The following is an 18,484-nucleotide window of genomic DNA, read 5'->3' on the forward strand; positions in this document are numbered from 1 at the left end:
TTGTAAATCCCCTCGGTAAAACCCAGCTAAGTCATACGTAGAGTAGATCCATTGAAATCAATTGACCTAAGTATCTGAAACCCACTGATTTCAATTAGTCTAATATTTTTATAATTTGTACCCTACCCATCTGACTAGGTTGCCCCAGCCACTATGGGAGGCTTCCAAGAAATATAAAAGCATAAAACATCAAACATTAACAACTTCCCTATACAGGGCTGCCTTCAGATGTCTACTTTAAGTATGACTAATGTTGGATATCACCCACTGTAAGCTGCTTGAGTATTTATGTCCTTACACTCCTGTCTAGAGCCCACTTACCTGAAAGCCATCTCCTGTCCTGTCTTCACTAACTAAAATTACAATGAAGGGGGTTGTGGACAGAGGCAGTAAGACATCAACTGCCTCTTCCACAAGAAATTGGTTGGGGTTCAAACAGAAAAAAGAAGAAGTAGAGGAGCAACAGCTTTTACATAATTAAAAATAGCACTGTAGATTAATCAGATTCAGTTTTCAGCTGGCAGCAGCAAATACATCCTCTGGGCAAATGATTTACGGTGTATATCTTAATGTTCCACATTCCTTCCCCTGGAAAACTGGATAACATTTAGATACTTACATATATTCCACAATAGCTTATAGGTTGCTTTTAAAAACCAAATGCACTGGTGTAGTAGCAAGCTTCTAGCAGCAGGAAGCTTTTATAGTCATTGCAACCTGTGTCACTGCATACCTAGTTGACAAGCCGCCTGTTTATTTCAATGAAACTTCAGAACCATCAGGATACATCTCACCTCAGTGAGGAAAACATGCTTCTTTTGCCAGGCTTTGGGAAGTGAAGAGGTGTAGTCTTTCTGAGGGCAGCTTTTTATTATACCCTCTGCTGTTTTATGTTATTTCAGGGCTCATCCACACTTGTACTTGTTCTAGGCATGGGTTTGAGAGGTCTTTGTTTTGTCCTGAGGGTTGACCTTTGTTCTGATTCAGTAGTAAACAGCAGGTTTTCCCAGAGAAAGCAGTAGGAGAAAAGAAAAACCTCTCAGACCCATGCCTAGAAATCACAGAACAAGCAGAAGTGTGGATGAGTCCTTAGTTTATGCTGTTTCTATTTTGTGCTGAAATTTTAATCCTTTTTAAGACTCTGCATTGATGTGTTTTAATATGTTGTGCACCACCTGCTGTAGTATAGTGAAGGGCAGTATAGCGACACCTACATAAATACTTACTCTCCTTTACACACACAAACTCACCACAATTCATTTGCAACCCAACCCAAAGAGCAACGGGATCTGAACTTGGCATGCATGCACTGACAAAATTTTAACTGCTTCCTCGATCCTTTTAGTTGCCACATCTTTGCTATGTAGGCAACCAAGGAAAGGGTGTGGAGGGAGCTTCAACACACACAAGACGTTGAGAAGGATTTCCTACCCACTTTAGCATGCATCCTTCTACTGTCAGCCCATTTCTCTACTCCAGCAGGCCCTGCTCATTTAGGGATTCAGATGCAGCTCCCAACCAGAAATCCAAACTTTTATCCAAACTTTTCTCATAATTTCTACATGCTAGACTCATTATCCTCTTCACTGCTTTTTGTCTGCAGAGTCCATATGGGCTCTGGATGGAGCCATTGCGGATGGGGCTGCATTAACCATTGCCCCAGAGTTTCAGCCAAAAAAGCAAGGGCCTGTATTGTAATACAGTACTTGATATTTACTGCAGGACAAGAGAACAGTGTCCAGGGGTAACACAGGATGCCATTCCATTGACATGTGAGGCAGGAAGTGAGAACAGGTGTGCCCATCAGGCTCCTCCTATTCCCCAAGCAGCCACTACAGACCCCTGGTGTTTAAAAATGCTAAGGTGTGCGGTCAAAATCATAGGTCATAAAAAGAATGCCTTAAAACCCCAAGTGTTAAACTGACATATTTAAGGGCGTGGAGGAAGCAGGCTTCCAGGTTTGAGGCAGCTGCACAGCCCACTCAGTCAATTGTAAGGGCTGGAATTATATTTTCCCTTCATGAACAGTTGCTTCCTGTGCAGCCGCAATAAAAGTCTAAGACTAAAACAACCCTAATTCGGAACCAGTTCCGCTTAAAGCCACAGCAGATTTCATTCAGAAGATGAATTGCTAGAACAATAAGAAAACCTTGCCTCTCGGAGCACTTTCATACAATGGCCCACCTGCTTTGCTTATTGCACAGTAAACAGTAAGTGAGAGCAAGCAGCTAACATGCCAAAACTTGAAGACAGTGAAGAGGACACAGAGATTTTACCTCAAACACCAAATATTTTCATTGCCTTCCTCTACAAATCAGTTCAGTGCAGTATTATAGTAAAATCACAAAGCTGAAGGATTAGACAAGGTTCATGAACAGCACCCACTGCTCCCAGCCCAATACAGTGACCCAGTTCACATGCAACCTGCCAAACCATGAGTTTGTGTGAATGACCGTGATTTGGTTTACTGTTACATCCAAAACCTTGTTCATGGTTTGTGTCACTCCACACACTCCAGGGCCTTTACTCCTTGTGGTTCATCTCAGGGAGACAAGCCACAACTCTAGGTTTGGGTGTAATGCTAAGTCAACCCATCACTTTGCCCTGCGTGTATACATACATGCATGCATACATACATACATACATACATATATGAGTCATGTGTTTGCCCATGTGGCTCATCGGAAGTGGAAACAAGTCTGCATGTATTGCTGCACTGTAGTTACTACGAGGATCTACGCCTGACCTTTATTGCCCCAGTTCTACAAAAGCTTAAAAATGAACCAGAACTCCAACGTATGAGAGCCTTGGTAGAAGATAAGGTTCCTGAAATTACGATCAATGTTGCCAAATTCTGTGTAGCCGCTATTAGGCGCAGGAAACAAGAGCTTTCCAATGTCAATATGCAGGCGAAGGCAAATACTTAATACTTAATTTTATTTATGCTGTCTAATTTTAAATTGCTGTTATGGCCTAATCTGTATTGAAATTGTCCTTTGTTCTTTCCGGTGTTATGCTTCGCTGACTAGCTGTACGAGTTAATCTGGTCTGTGACCGTTTAATAAAATTTGATTTGATACATACATAGTTTTATTTGTATGCTGCCTTTCTACAGCAAACCATGCTCAAGGGGGCTTACAACATGCAAAATGCAACATAACAAAAGTAGTCATAAACAATAAATAAAACATTTTTAAAATACACAGCCAAACTAAACAATTTACACATAAATCACAACTAAATCTAAACTATAGATACTAGAAAGAAACAACAGCAACAACAACCTGCCCCCACCAAAAATCCCCAACAACACCCAGGCATAGCAGCAGTAGGACGGGGCTCTGTGAGTCCACCAAATATTTGCTCATTTGTGCGGAGCCTTGGTTTGACTTAGCATTTCATGTTAACTGAGCATTATGTTCTCAGCTTAACACCCAATTTTGCGATGTGTGAAGACTAAAGTCTTCACTGAAATACCGCAGGAGACAATACCCTGCTGGATAGAAATAGCCATCTGAAATCACTGAACTGAAAAACAGGATCCTCTGCCTAGAATTACTAGGTACAATTAACATGAACCAAGTAGCCTGTATTCTTATGTAACACCACTTTCATTGGAGCACGGCAGGTCTTTCCCCCTCACTGACCACTTGGGGACTGAACTTTTATGCACCACTTGTTCCATCTCAGGATCATATACCAAATATTTTAAATGAATTTAAAGAAATATAAAAAGACAACAGTAAGGGCTTTTTTTTTAATGTCTTTTTAAAATTTCTTTAATCTATCATAGTAGATTGTGATGATTAGCTCAGTTTTCTTGTGCACAAGAAATTTTGTGCACAAGAACCATTTCATGTAACCGAAGGCAAACCCTAAACCAAAAGCAGAGCAGTGATTAAGGTGAGGAGAGTCTTTTGAAAGGCAGCGTCATGCAGTAATGTTGCCATACCCCATTTCTCCTCAGGTAACAAGTCTCACTCATGTTATATATACAGTTATTGAAAGAAAATCTGCAGGGTTTCAGGGCTAGCCTAATCGTACCATTAAATATAGCAGTTACAAAGCCCCCCCGGGAGGGGGCTGCCATGGAAACCACATCCCTTACAACATTTAATTATTTATTAGCATTTACATCCCACCTTTTCCTCCACAGAGCTCAAGGTTCTCCTTCTCATTTACCCCCCACAACAACCCTGTCAGGTAGGTTAGGCTGAGAGGCAGTGACAGGCCCAAAGTCACTCGGAGTTTCGTGGCTGAGTGGAGCTTTGAACCCTGGTCTCTGAAGTGCTAGTTCAATACTCTTAACCAGGGGTCAGCAACCTTTTTCAGCTGTGGGCCGGGTCCACCGTCTCTCAGACCATGTGGTAGGCCGGACTATATTTTGAAAGGGGAAAAAATGAACAAATTCCTATGCCCCACAAATAACCCAGAGATGCATTTTAAATAAAAGGACACATTCTACTCATGTAAAAACACGTCCGCGGGCTGGACTGAGAAGGCGATTGGGCTGCATCCGGCCCCCGGGCCTTAGGTCGCCTACCCCTGCTCTTAACCACTATACCACACTAGCTCCTGAATTGTAGAAGATGCCATTTCCATCATGTGTATTCACATGCAGCCTTTTTATCTTACAATCCTCTACTTGATTTAAAGGAGCCTGGGGCATGCCGCTTAAATTGTGCGGTTCAGCCACATGAGGAAGGAAAACTCTTTGGCTGGATATCCGGGTGCCAGCCAAAGCAGAAGTGTCACCCTGACTGCATGCGACAGAGCAAGTTGACAATTTCCCCTGGCACTGCAGGAATTTCTATTTACCTCTTTTTCAAGTTCCGACACCTCTGTGTTTTCAGCTCTGTTTCTGTTCCCAGAAATGTCATAAAAACTTTTTTAGAAAACAGAAAAATGTTATATTCCTGATCAGACATATTTACAACAAGTTGAGGAAGATGGTGGGAAACCAGAGCTCTCAGACTTCCCTCCCGTCAGAATCTATCCTAACACCTCCACCTACTGTATAGTTTTCTTAGTAAAAGAAAAATATGTAACACTTCCCAGTAAATCACTCTTTCCTTCGGAGGATGTTACAAAGAGGTAAATCCTGTGTTTACTCCTAGAGAGCAGAAAGATTACCTCATTCTCCAAGAACTGGCTAGAGATAATTTACCAGAGGTAAACAATAATCTAATGGGGATAAGTTTGCTCTCCTTGCACAGCCCAGTCTTAGACAGAGTTATATCCATACCTTTAAGCCATTTGTGCCTAGGTGCCCCTATGCCTATGCAAAGGTTGGACTGCCTGAATATTGGGGGCAGTGGGAGGGGTGTGAGAAAGGAAGAGGGAGAGAGAGGTGACATATACTAGACAAATAAATTCGGAAGTAGTCTTCAAGAGACAACTGCTTGCATGAGACAAACAGCAATGTGGAAATAGTGTAGGAGTGAAGGGAAACATGGCAGCAACATATCAAAGTTCAAGGCCATTGTATCACCTCTGAAATACCCAAACAGGTTGAATGGCTATTTCAGCATGGATACTGTACCAGTGGATTTTTTGCAATCGCAAGAGGTTGGACTAGACAACCTCTGAGATGCCTTCTAAATCTAGAATTCCCCCCCCCCCAATGTTACACTGATTGAGGGGGCTTGGGGCACATAATCCTGAACACTTACATCAGCCGTGGGGAAATACTGGCAAACTCTCAGTTCCCATCATTCCCTGCCAGCATGTCCGAAAGGTTGATGGGAGCTGCAGTCCACCAATATCTAGCAGCTCACAGGTTTCCCACCGCTGACTTATATGCTGACTCAATAAGCCAGTTACCAACTGGAACTCTTCATGTGCCTCAAGACTGTATGTGTAATTCAGCTTGCTCTGAACAAGGGTGGTCCTGTTGCAAAGAAACAGGAGAAAGCCTAAGCTAAGAGAAGTATTAGCAGTTCCTGCCATAAATCCTCTTCACAGTAGTTAAGGAGTATTACCCCCCCCAAAAAATAATAGATATTGTATACATATGCCTAGTTATTCCCCCACAGCCAGAACCAAGCCATAGATTGTGCAGGTAATGCCTCTAATTTGCCCATTAATTATCCCTTGCAAGTAGCAGATTTCATCTAGCAAGCATACTCTTCCCCAATTAAATGAAGCAGCCTCGACTGCATTACCTGAGAAATAAAAGCTAAATTCCTGCAACAGACACAGTTTAGTTAATCATATCATGCTTAAGAGGAAAAACGACCCTCATGGCTGTTGCAAGTCTGTGGCATGAAAATTTAAATTTCACGACCAGTAACTGCTGGTCCAGTAACTACACCGATCTTCTGTTGTCCTATTAAATAAATAAATAAATAAATAAATAAATAAATTTATATAATAATAATTATTATTTATTTAATAGGACAACAGAAGATAGGCAAACCCTGCCTTTTGTAGTGCAACATGCTTTTTTCCAGCCCTGTGATGATAATGAGATCACTTTTTGCACATGAATTAATGCTAATTCGATAAGCATTTTCCTATAAACAGACCTCTCCTGTACACCCAAGCTTTTTAACTTTATGGAATCTTCCAGGATTCTTATTCTTCAATACACTCTGACCCTGTGAGATCACTGTAAGAGCCAGACCTTTTCACGTTGGCTAGACCCCTTGCCTTTCTTCCCTGTTCCCTTGCCTCTTAGCCATGTTTGCTATTTTCCTGTCTGGACCACGTTGTAGGACTTGTGAAAAAGCAAGTGCCAGTCTCATTCTAAAAGGAAGTTTCCTGCTGTGTTGATAGAGGGTTTCTAGAAACCCAGGGTGGAATCAGATGCATGCACAATAAGCCTGAGCCTAATCAGGGACAGGAAAACTTGAAACCCAGATCAAAGAAAGAAAGAAATCTGGGTAGTAGCAGTAGCATACTGCATCCACAAGTATCAGGGCAGTTCACAACACACAGGTACAGGGAGCTGTCCACTACACCAACTGACAACTAAGCACCTCTTAAAATCCCCACACAGTTACATTTGTACCCCAACAAGTGACAGTGAAAATTCAGTCAACTGTATTGAGCATATGTTCTAGGCAAAGTGGGTTGGGGTAGCCTGTGTTTTGTTTTGTTTTGTTTTGTTTTGCCTTGCATTGAACTAACCACCTTTTCTGTTCCATAGCACAGAGGAACCATTTTTACTTACTTTCAGCCATTTTCTGCGGATGTATATATTAACAACAACAAATTGGGGTAATTCTCCCAAGCCATGACAACATTAGCATCTTTTGGGTCTTAGTGATATGCCCCAAATATGCAAAATGACATTGGTATTCAGTAGTCATGTCCACTGCAATGGCATCTTTCATGTCCACTAAACAACCCCAAAGGAATACTTCTGTGAACACGTGTAAGAAGATGCAGGTTTACAGACATGTGTATTGACACATCAGCAGATCTGGCAATACAAGCTTTAAGACCCAATCTTTTCCATTTCTTTCTCATAAAGAAATATGGCTGCTGACAGAATCTCTCTTCCCTTTGCCTTTTATAGGACTATTTTACTATTTTACAGTCCCTTTCGAGCTGAAAAAAGTTTTTTCAGATCTAGTTGTGTTAGCTAAAAGGGGAGGGGAAGTGACAAATGTTCAGAGTGTTAGCAATCAAACAGCTCTTTTATATTCAGCTCTGTAGAAGCTGTTAAGTGGGTAAATGTTTTTGATCTGCAAGCAGAATAGGAACATAGGAAGCTCCCCTATGGCCTATCTAGCTTAGTACTGTATTGTCTACACAGATTGGCAGTGGCTCTCCAGGATTTCAGACCATGGTGGTTTCATCCAGCCCTACTTGGAGATGTCAGGGAATGAATGAGAGACCTTCTAAATGCAGCACACATGTTCTACTACTGAGCAATAACTCTTCCCCAAATTTGGAGAGATTGGGATTATTCATATTTATTAAACTAATCTGTGTCAATCTGGTATTTTATTATTCTGACTTTATTGTCTTTAGTACCGCTAGTCATCCCAGAAAGGGCAGTATTAAACAAACATCTTAGTAAATATTAAATGACATTTTTGCTGCTCCTCTTATGCCCTTTCATGATATGCACAGAAAGATGCTGGAAGATTGCACTCTGAACCATTAAAATTTACAATAACTCAAATGTAACTCGACGAACAATTATGTACAGTATTTTGCAATAAATACAGCAAGAGGCTCAGGTTTATGTCAAACAGACACCAATAATGATAAGTAGGAAATATTTTATTTAAATCTCTCTAGAAAAGACCAGACACACAGTAACACACATACATAACTGAGAGTCAAAGCAGAGGTGATTAGGCTGTGATCAGGGTGGAGAGTCCTATACATTCTGCATTACAATTTCTTTAAATAATTTTGAAAGAAACTTGTTTCTTAATTACTGTGGGCGTACTTTGTTTTACACATCACCACCACCACTTATTTTTCAGAAAATCCAGTTGCTACGTAGAACTTTTAATAAGAGACAACAAGAAATATAAGAAGCTTCTGCATGGTTGACTACACAATGGATTTGAAAGAGAGACACCAAGGCTTTGTAAAACCTCTCAGTCCCTCAACAGACGCAAGCTGAGAAGAGCCCACTAACTGAACCAAACAGCCAGGAAATTTGAGATTAAAGTTCAGCAGTGTAATCTTATATTTGCACTCAAATGGAAAGTAGGCTTCCTCTAGGATTATCTCCTCTTTCTTCATCCTGTACATCAATTTCATAAAACAGACAAGAAAAAAAAGAGCCTGCACAGAAAGTCTGCCCTAAAGACTTTACTTGAGCAATCATTTACCTCTCTGGCAACTAACTGAGAGCAGAAGTATGAAAAAGTGTTTACAACATGCTTTTCAGATCACTTTCCTATATTGTTCATGCCTTGTGACCAAGTTCTTCCGCATAAATTCCCACATTACATTACAAAACAGACAATGATATGAATAACAGCAGCAACAACGAAGTAATAGAAAATTAAGAGCAAAAAAAGAGGACAGTAACGTGCTGATGATAATACACAAAATAATACAAGATCACCAGTTAAAAGAAAAAGAGGAAAATCACCCAGTCATTACTTAGTATATAATGAGTGCTTGTGGGACATTTGAAAGCAGTCTATTCAGAGTCATTCTGCGGGTAGAATAAAGGAACTCAGCATTTACTCCAAATTCACCCTCCTCTGGAGTACTACTACTACTACTACTAATTTAATATCGAACATTAAAAACTTCCCGATACAGAGTAGAAACCACATGCCACAGGCCTCAACCCTGACAATCCCCAGGGCTCAAATTAAGCCCTGTGATCTTACCTTAGTTGAGTTGGATTGTTTAGGCAAGAGAAAAAGACGTTCGCTCAGTACAGCACAGAAGCAAACAAGGTTTCGGATCTAAAGCAGCCTCCGATTCCGGTGGCTTTGACACCAGCTGCACCACGATCCTGGGCAAGTCCACGCAGAAGGAAGCCCAGCTGAGTTCAAGGAGACTCCCTGCCACAAAAGCGCGCGCAGGACTGCAGCGCCAAACCTCCGGGTCCCCTTGCTTCTCCAACCAGCAACGAGTGCCTTCTAACTCAATGGCCCCGTTTGCAACATGCAGAGCTCTGCGTTTAACGGCTCCCTCCCTCCCTCCCTCCAAGTCGTACCTCCTCCTGCCCAGCGCAACATCGCGCTTCCCAGCCGAGAGATACTATAACAAGCCCTCCCTCCGTCTCCTTTCCTCGCGTCCTTTCTGAACGCTCCCTGCCCTGGCTCGTTTCCTCACTGACGTGTCAGGATCATGGAGCAGCAGGCGGAGAGAGACCCGCACCCAGACTTCCAAGCGGGAAGGTTCCCCAGTGGGGAGCCCCACCCAAGCCCAGCTCCCGGACTCCCCGCCCTCGCCCCGCGGAGCTTTCGTCCTCCACCTCCTCCCTGTAAGCGCCTTTCCGCTCCGCTCCTGGCGGTGCGCCGTGCAAGGAAGGGCCCGGCAAGCCCTGTCCCGAAACGCCGACCTACCTTAAGCTTGCACCGGGTCCGAGGACGGCGGCTGCAACTTCTGCTGCTGCTGCTGCTGCGGCTGCAACAACAAGCGGAGGCGCCATGCAGCTTCTCCCGCTGCGAGACGCTCAGAATGGATGCAAGAGCCTGGCGGGGTCATCCGAGGACGGGTTTCAGCGTTTTAGGTGCATGTGACGCGGAACTGGCGGGACGTCTCGCCACCTGGTGGGCGGTTGTGGCCGCTGCAGGCCCCGGCTCGACGCAGGCAGAAATTCAACAGGTATATCACCTGTTTGCACCTTATCACAGCCTCCCCGTGCCAGGGAAATGCTGACTGTTAAAAGGAAACATTCTCTTGAGGCCCTTCTTTTATCTATACTGTACTGTATTTGTACTGTATTTAAAAATTACCAGCAAGTAGTTACAAAGATGGGGCCTGTTTTTTCAAATAAAAACCACAGAAAATGCTGCTCACCTTTCAATTGTTAATTTTTTTAGCAGCTTATGCCATTCTTGCTTAGACAAGCCTACCCAGGTGCTTAGAAAGTGGAGCTAATTTTAATCTATTTTAGTATTTTAACTTTTGGATGATTTCAAGTGAATGTGTCTCAGTTTTATTTTTTCCTCTTTTTGTAAGAAGGATTTTTTTTTTTTTACAATCAAACTGTATAAATTTTATGGAATAAATAACTATAAAGCTATTTGCAGCCTAAAGAGAGAGAAAGAGGGCAAGGAACACTCAAGTTAAGGATAAAATTAAAAGTAGCAGATAAAAGCAGCATCAGATATTTCTGTATGTGGTTAACATGTTTTGTTTTGTTTTGTTTTGTTTTTTAAAAAAAGACTTGAGGGTAAAAAGGCGCACTGCCTGGCACTAAAAAGATTACAGTGTGGAAACCAGGAAGGGGCGTAGCTCAGTCGTAGAGCATCAGTGTTGTAATCAAAAGGTTGCAGGTTCAACCCCCGGAATTTCCAGGTAGGGATTGGGGATATCCCCCATCTGAAACCCTGGACAGCTGCTGCCGGTTAGCATGCCTTCTACAATACCATAGCCTGATTCAAGACAGCTTGCTACAGACAGGATGCTGCCATCAAAAAGCCCCTCTTCCCAATCACCATCCACCACGCTTCAGTCAGTCAACAACCCTCTTTTCCACTCAGCTGCCACGCCCTTTGAACCCATGGGAACAAGTGGACATAAACGAAAGTGATAAAGCACGTCCCTTGTTCTGTGAAGGTGCAAGGTGTGTGCGTTACATTTCCTTTCATTCTCAGAATGTTTGGCAATGCCGCTCGCTTTTCACAACAGCTTGAGTTACCAGCCTATGTAGGGCACCTTAGTTAGTTGACTTTACCTCAAGACTTATCTTTTAACTTAGGCCTTGTGGGGGCAGAGAATGGACTTTAAATCATAGAATAGTAGAGTTGGATCATCTAGTCTAACCCCCTGCAATTCAGGAATCTCAACTAAAGCATACATGACTGATGGCCATCCAACCTCTGCTTGAAAGCCTCCAATGCAGGACTTGCTTGCTGAGAGAGGCCAAAATTGAAATGCTCCGGTTTGCTGCTGAGATATATATGAGTTTTTGTCAGTTTTGCTGAATGAATTGGTTTAGTTATTGGTTTATGATATTTAGTGTTTTACTATGACTGCTGCAAACCACCCTGTGAATACTGACAGCTAATGGGCAGCCTAAAAATACAGGGACAAATAAAAGCAATAGTAAGATAATCAATTTCCAAGTTGTCTACCAGCTGCTGGGAACAACAGAAGGCTGTTGCCTTAATGCAGGCATAGGCAAACTCGGCCCTCCAGATGTTTTGGGACTACAATTCCCATCATCCCTGACCACTAGTCCTGTTAGCTAGGGATGGTGGGAGTTGTAGTCCCAAAACATCTGGAGGGCCGGAGTTTGCCTATGCCTGCCTTAATGTTCTGCTTGTGAGCTTCCCAAAGGCATCTGAATGCCATTGTGTGATACCAAATCCTGGATGATTAGGAACATTGGTCTGATCCAGCAAAGCTCTTCTTGTGGTCCCAAAGACTCCCAGTGTCGCTGCTTACCACTATAAATTCATGTTGCTGCAGAGCCTCTCCACAAAGACAAAGTGGGATATCCTTGCATGTACATGGAAAATACAAAAGTCTTTTTTAAAAAGTAATATAAAAAAACAACAACCAGTTTCAGCCTTAGTTTCCTATCAGCGAAACAGGAACATTAGGCCATAGGTGCTTTGCTGGTTTCTTCTAATTTTTCCTTGAACAAGGAGTTTGGGTTGTGGGGACAGACTGTGCATCTTTCAACAAGAAGAATCTGATGTGGAAACAACCAAAAAAACATTAGTACACATCCAATGTGTAGCTGAGCCATAGATGTGGACAATCTTATGGCTTTAGACAATCTCTAAAGTTGTGGGAATGGATAGGGTAAGCACATAATGCACTTTTAAATGCTGTGGAAATTAAATTCTGGCTAGTTTCAAATAAAATGCATGTATGGGAAGCAACATTAGGGAATAATTTTTGAAACTCGTTTACTTTTAAATAATATAGATATATTTTGAAACTCACTTCAAATGCAGGGCAAGGTGTATTGCATCTGCATGCTGCCTGGATACAAACGTAAGCCGCTACGTAGGGCCTACAGGGATTGACATTTTATAATTTATTTGACAATTCCCTTTAACTATGAAGGTTTAATTCATTTAATTAGAATCTTAGCACAATCCCTGGCAATTCAACAGCCATATCCTGTGTTCATACCGCAACCGTCTTACCACTGCTCTCCTTCATTAAGTATGGATGAGTGAACATTTAGGAAACCGCTTGCATAAAAGGAGTGTTGATAAGAGTATACAGTATATTGAAAGTGATGATTAATAATCTCAATTAATGTAAGAAATGCATGATCAGAGGCAAAAATAATAATAATGAAATCCTGGGCTGAGAGCTGTGTTGACCTCAGTTATTGACCTCAGTTAATTGAACCAGAGTAGCCATAACCTCCTTAATTCTTTTACCAAGGTCACTAGACATAGTTTTGCAAGACTACTTTGCCATTTTATCTCCAATGCTTTATGAACACATTTGCATGTATTCATCATCATCATCATAAATTTTATTTATACCCCGCCCTCCCCGGCCAGAGCCGGGCTCAGGGCGGCTAACACCAGTAAAATTACAATAAAAACATAATAGGAAAAAAACCAATTTAAAATACAGGTTAAAATGCAATTTAAAATGCAGCCTCATTTTAAAAGTAGCCCATAGATCAAAATCATAAAGGGAGGGAAACATAAGGGTCAGACTGAGTCCAAACCAAAGACCCTGCAGAAAGATGTCAAGACCCACAGGGCCCTAGTCTCTTGTGACAGAGCGTTCCACCAAGTTGGGGCCAATCCTGAAAAGGCCCTGGCCCTAGTTGAGACCAATCTAACCACCTTGCGACTTGGGACCGCCAAAGTGTTGTCATTTGTGGACCTTAAGGTCCTCCGCCGGGCATACCAGGAGAGGCGGTCCTGTAGGTACATGGGTCCTAGGCCACATAGGGCTTTAAAGGTCAAAACCAGCACCTTAAACCTGACCCTGTACTCCACCGGGAGCCAGTGCAGTTGGTAAAGCACTGGATGAATGTGATCCCGCGGCAAGGACCCCGTAAGGAGCCTCGCTGCGGCATTCTGCACCCGCTGGAGTTTCTGGGTCAGCTTCAAGGGCAGCCCCGCGTAGAGCGAGTTACAATAATCAATGCTAAGGGGTATGGTGGGTTGCATCTGCCATGTGCCCAGGTTTGCTTGGCTCATGCTGCAGGAGTATAGGACTGGGGTTGTCAAAGAACAGCAGCTTGCTCTGATCTCTGGGAGAGTCAGAGAGCTGGGTTCCGGCTTCATTCCCCATAAACTGAGATGGATCTGGCAGGGAACTGTAAGTGTGTTGTCTCAGGGTCTTCCTTGAGCTGCCCAGGTTCCCCTCCTATCTAGGGGCTGTGATTTTGAATGGGAGTGGAGGTGGCAGCAATTATTGGAGAGTTAAGATGCAACTGGCCAACTCTTCAGGGCCGTTGTGCAGCAGTTGCACAAGGGAGGGCACAGGAGGCTCTCCTATCTTCCCCACTTCTGTTATGAGCCCTGCAGTTCACCGTGGAAATGCATCCCTCCCAGTAAACATGCATTGGCTTGCACTATAAATCTGCTTACAGTTTTCAAACGCACACGACTGGGATCTGCTGGTAGTTTGTGGTAGTGTCAGGGCTTAATTCCAGAATTACCGTGGCAATTGAATTCCATAATTTATTTACTCCAGCCAGGGTTAGATGTCATAGAGGACATCTGGATAAATGAGATCATACTGTGCCAGTAAAATATGAATGTTCCTCCAACAGTTCCGATACGCACATGGCAATGTGTTGTGAATCCTCCAGAATTGTTTCTTGCATTTGAACACTGAGTTTAAAACAAGAACAACCAACATAATTTATCTGAGGCAATATAATGCATGGTATCCATTTGGTAGCAAAATACATGGGAATTTTAATTTTAGTTGTGTGCGCGTAAATATGCATCTATCTTAGCAAGATGATTCATGTCAGACATAAGGAATATGTACTAGGAATGAGAAAAATTAAATAGTGGGTTATGCCGCTCTGAATTAAATTTGACAGCTGAGGAATAATGAGGCTTGGGGTGCAAATGCCAGGGCCAATTGTCCAGGAAGGGTCCACAGGAACTGATGCTGACATTGTGTGTGTGTGTGTGTGTGTGTGTGTGTGTGACAGAGAGAAAGAGAGAGACAGAGAGAGAGAAGAGGAATTATAACTTTCTACTGTTGCGGCCCAGTACCAATAGGATAAATGCTAAGCAGGGCAGATGCAGCCACTATCTTTCTTTCTCCCACTGTCGCAGGGTGCAATATTTGGACTTAGAGGCATTGTGGTGAAATTAAGATGGCATTTTTTTAATAATAAAAAATCTATTTATTTAAAGGCATCTATAAAACTGCTTAACATTTTAAAGAACTCTAAGATGTACAATTTAAGGACAAGAAACAATCGTATAAAGGCACATAAAAACAAATTAAAGCAGGAAATTCAGAGAATTAAAACAAATAAAAACAGGTTCTGCCTTATGGGACAGGGAAACACTGGGCAAAAAGGCATGTCTTTACAAGATGTCTGAAGCAACTGATGATTGCTGCTTCACTTATGGCAGAGGGAAGGTCATGCCACAGTACAGAGGCGATAGCAGAAAATGGACAAAAAAGTCACCGCTTTGCAATATTCTGTAGGTTGAGGTTCCATGGGCAGACTTTCCCCAGATGATCTAAGTGATATTACAGGTTTATACAAGAGAAGGCAGTCTTTCGGGTAACCTGGTCCTGAGTAGTTGCAACCACCCAATTCAGCACTTCTCATATTAATGCTGGACCATTTAAAAAAGTTAGAATGTAAAAAAAGTAGAAATAAAAACAATACTGCTGCCGCCACTGCTGGGTAAGCTTGTGGGAGGGGAAGAGTTCCTTGAGTATATCATCCTTTTATGTGATCCCAGCTGTTAGCCTGCTACCAAACCATAGCTATCAAGTGTCCCTTATTTGAAGGGACAGTCCCTTATTCCAGCGCCATGTCCCGCTGCTGTTCCTTATTGATGGATGTCCCTTAAATGTCCCTTAAATGATGTCCCTTAAATTTCAAAGGAAGCAGCTCCTCTCCCTCCCTCCCTGCCAGCCCTGCAAGCTGCAAGCTCCCTCCCTGTGTTGCTCACCCAATAAGAAGTCTAAGAACGACTGGGGGGGGTGGAGCTTGCATGCCTTGTGTGTGGCTAGTTAATGCAAGCTGAGGGGTTTTTTGAATGCTGGATGCCATTTTGTTGCACGTGCTGCTGCAAACTTTGCAGTGCAAAGCCAGGCCGGGGAGCCATCTTAAGCTGAGGCTGCATAGGCCTTGTGGTGCATGTGATTCAGATTCTATTCAGTTGAACCTCTGGTTACAAAGTTGGTTGGACAGTGATCTCGAAGCTACCAGCATGAGTTTGACCAGACTGCAGGAGGACAGGAAGACTGGAGTGCCTGGAACAGGTGAGGCTGCAGGTCCCTTATTTTGGCTGCAGGTCCCTTATTTTCAAGGCTGCTGGCCCCTTATTTTCAAATCTGTAAGTTGACAGCTATGTACCAAACTGTTCCCATATCTTCTTCCCTATATCTTGCTTCCCTGTCTACTTCTGGAGTTTGGGAGTCACCTGTAGTTGAAAAGCCAGGGACAGGAGCCTTGCTAGAAGAAAATGTGGCAACCCTAAAAGGAAGGCTTGCCAAACAGTTTTTATTGTCAGGCCCACAGCCGCTGTGTCAGGGTGTCTGAAGCAATAATACTAATGAGAAGGGGGCTTCAGCCCATGCTGACCCTATCAGATCAGATGAACGACCCACTGGATGGGGTGGAAGAGAATGTCCCTACCTTTCCCCAGCGTGCTCTTCGGTCATTTTTGTGCTACGGAGCTGAAACAGAAGGGAGGGAAGCCATCACTCTGGAGCAGCCTATAGCTACACTCGAGATAAGTGTTGCACATGATTCAGCCATTCCCTTTGTAATTTCCTAATTGAATTTTTGGGCCTTGCCTGTCCTGCCAATGGATAAAAGGCAGCCATTTCTCTTGATTAAATTGCAAAGAACAGAAAGAACAAAGTGTTGGCGGGGGGATGATTCCCAGGGCTATTTGAATCCCTATATGCTGAGATCCCTGATTCTGTTCACAGGAGAAATTTAGGCATAAAAATGTGAATTCATGCTGCTAAATTCTGAAAACTGTCCCAGAGTGTTGGCATGAAGTGTTCAGTCTCCATCAGTAATGACTGGGTGCTACTCCAGGCTTGCAAACACATTCTAAATCTAGACTTATAATCTTATGGTCAAGGTTATCCAGTGCTTTTCTTCTAGGAGAAAAAGGTGAGAGTACTGCGTACTCTTGAGGACCCCCAGGGAAAAAACCCACTGAGGTTATCTATACTGGGATATCCTAAAAACAGCAGCAGCAGTAGTAACTGCAGTGATACGTTTTTAGGTGCTTGAAGTCTTGCTAACTGAAGGCTGGCTAAAGCCACTTAGAGCAAAGGTGTAGTCAACATCTGCTTTTTATCTGGTCCCTGAGCTGTCCGGGACTGCATCCCTGCTGCCCCAGATGTAGTGATTTGGATGTTTCTAGACGTGCTAGGCCAAAAGAAGCGGTTGTGTTGCTAAGGCCCTGTTAAGTGGGAAACAGGAATGCCTTATGAGGCTAGTTGCCTCCTGTAGGATTGCACAGCTCTCGCAATTGCTCCACATCTGGAAACCTCTGGGAGCTTCCTGACAGGTGTTTATTGTGGGGTAGGGGGAAGCCATACACTTTAAATGTATGGTGTGTATGCAGCCCCAGTTCCAACAACCAAAGTGGATCATTCTAGGTTGGGAATGTAATGTGACCTGCAGTTTTGAAAAGACACTTGATTACCGGTAAACCATGATATATTTTAGTAGCAAACTCAGTTCTCTCAGTGCCAGCCCTTATGTAGCCAAAACCACACAATGCCTACACATGAGGGAGATATCAGTAGGCTTGGCACAGGCCCAAGGTTTGCAGAAGTACAAAAACAATTTAGAGGGGAAACCTAAAAGAGGTGGGGATGGCAAAACAAGTCAATGAGCATGTCCAGTGGATATCAGATGTTGTCTGACTGTTGGCAGGAAAAACAAAAATGGGTGGAATGGAGTAAATGGAAACCTAAGCAGGAGTACTCCTTACTGTAACATTTTGTTGCAGGACCCATTTGTAACTCATAAATAGTAATGCATGCTAAGACTGTTGCAAAGCTTCATGGTTTTGTATAATGTAGAGAACTATAACCTGAGATGCAGAAATGCAAAAGACAGAGCTAATGTTACCTGAAATATTAGGAAAACTTTTAAATGATTTTTTCACCTAATACTGATTTTAAAAAATCTCTCACCCCCTCCTCTTCCTCCGTGGCATCTGATTTTAACTTGGAGCATTAGCCTGCCAAATAAACTCTTGAGACAGACTTCTCAGATTACAGACAGTACTCTTATTTGCTATACTACACCACTCAGACCAATTGGTCAGACCAAGTTACCTTGACAGCTCTAATCTGAAGCAACTGTGCTCTAAATTGTGCTTTTCAAAAAGTAAAGATTAAATTCAGTAAAGTCTGTACATTGTATAAACCTAGATGATAATAAGAAGATGCACCCAAATCCATGGAAGCAGGCTTCTGCAAGTGAACCACCTTTTGAAATATGTCCTGCATGTATAGTAATGCATTGTACAAGTGCTGTTGCTGGATTTCCGTGTCCAGGGCCCAGGTCTGCACGAGTGGCTCCCTTTGCTGAATTGGGATCATAGGCTCAAAAAAGCAGATAGCAAGGCCAGCTCTGATAGTGCCAATTGCTTCATTTTGGGGGGTAGGGGGCTACATCTAGAACAGGTGACCAATGCTTTCAAAACTGGCAGCATCAAACCAT

The 18,484-nt window shown here is 42.9% G+C and overlaps 1 protein-coding gene across 9 annotated transcripts in view; it reads right to left on the minus strand.

The window, feature by feature from the left end:
* Positions 1–10,246, minus strand: part of SGK3 (serum/glucocorticoid regulated kinase family member 3) — a 55,702-nt gene extending 45,456 nt beyond the window's left edge. For 3 of the 9 annotated variants that reach the window (XM_028736805.2, XM_028736801.2, XM_077932934.1), the window contains exon 1: positions 9,996–10,246. The gene's annotated coding sequence lies outside the window, so the exon portion shown is untranslated. The other 6 variants (XM_077932940.1, XM_028736802.2, XM_077932935.1 and 3 more) reach the window with 3 other exon arrangements.
* Between the last annotated feature and the right edge of the window lie 8,238 nt (positions 10,247–18,484).

Source organism: Podarcis muralis, chromosome 8 (assembly GCF_964188315.1).
Source record: "Podarcis muralis chromosome 8, rPodMur119.hap1.1, whole genome shotgun sequence".
In the NCBI taxonomy this organism is placed as follows: domain Eukaryota; kingdom Metazoa; phylum Chordata; class Lepidosauria; order Squamata; family Lacertidae; genus Podarcis; species Podarcis muralis.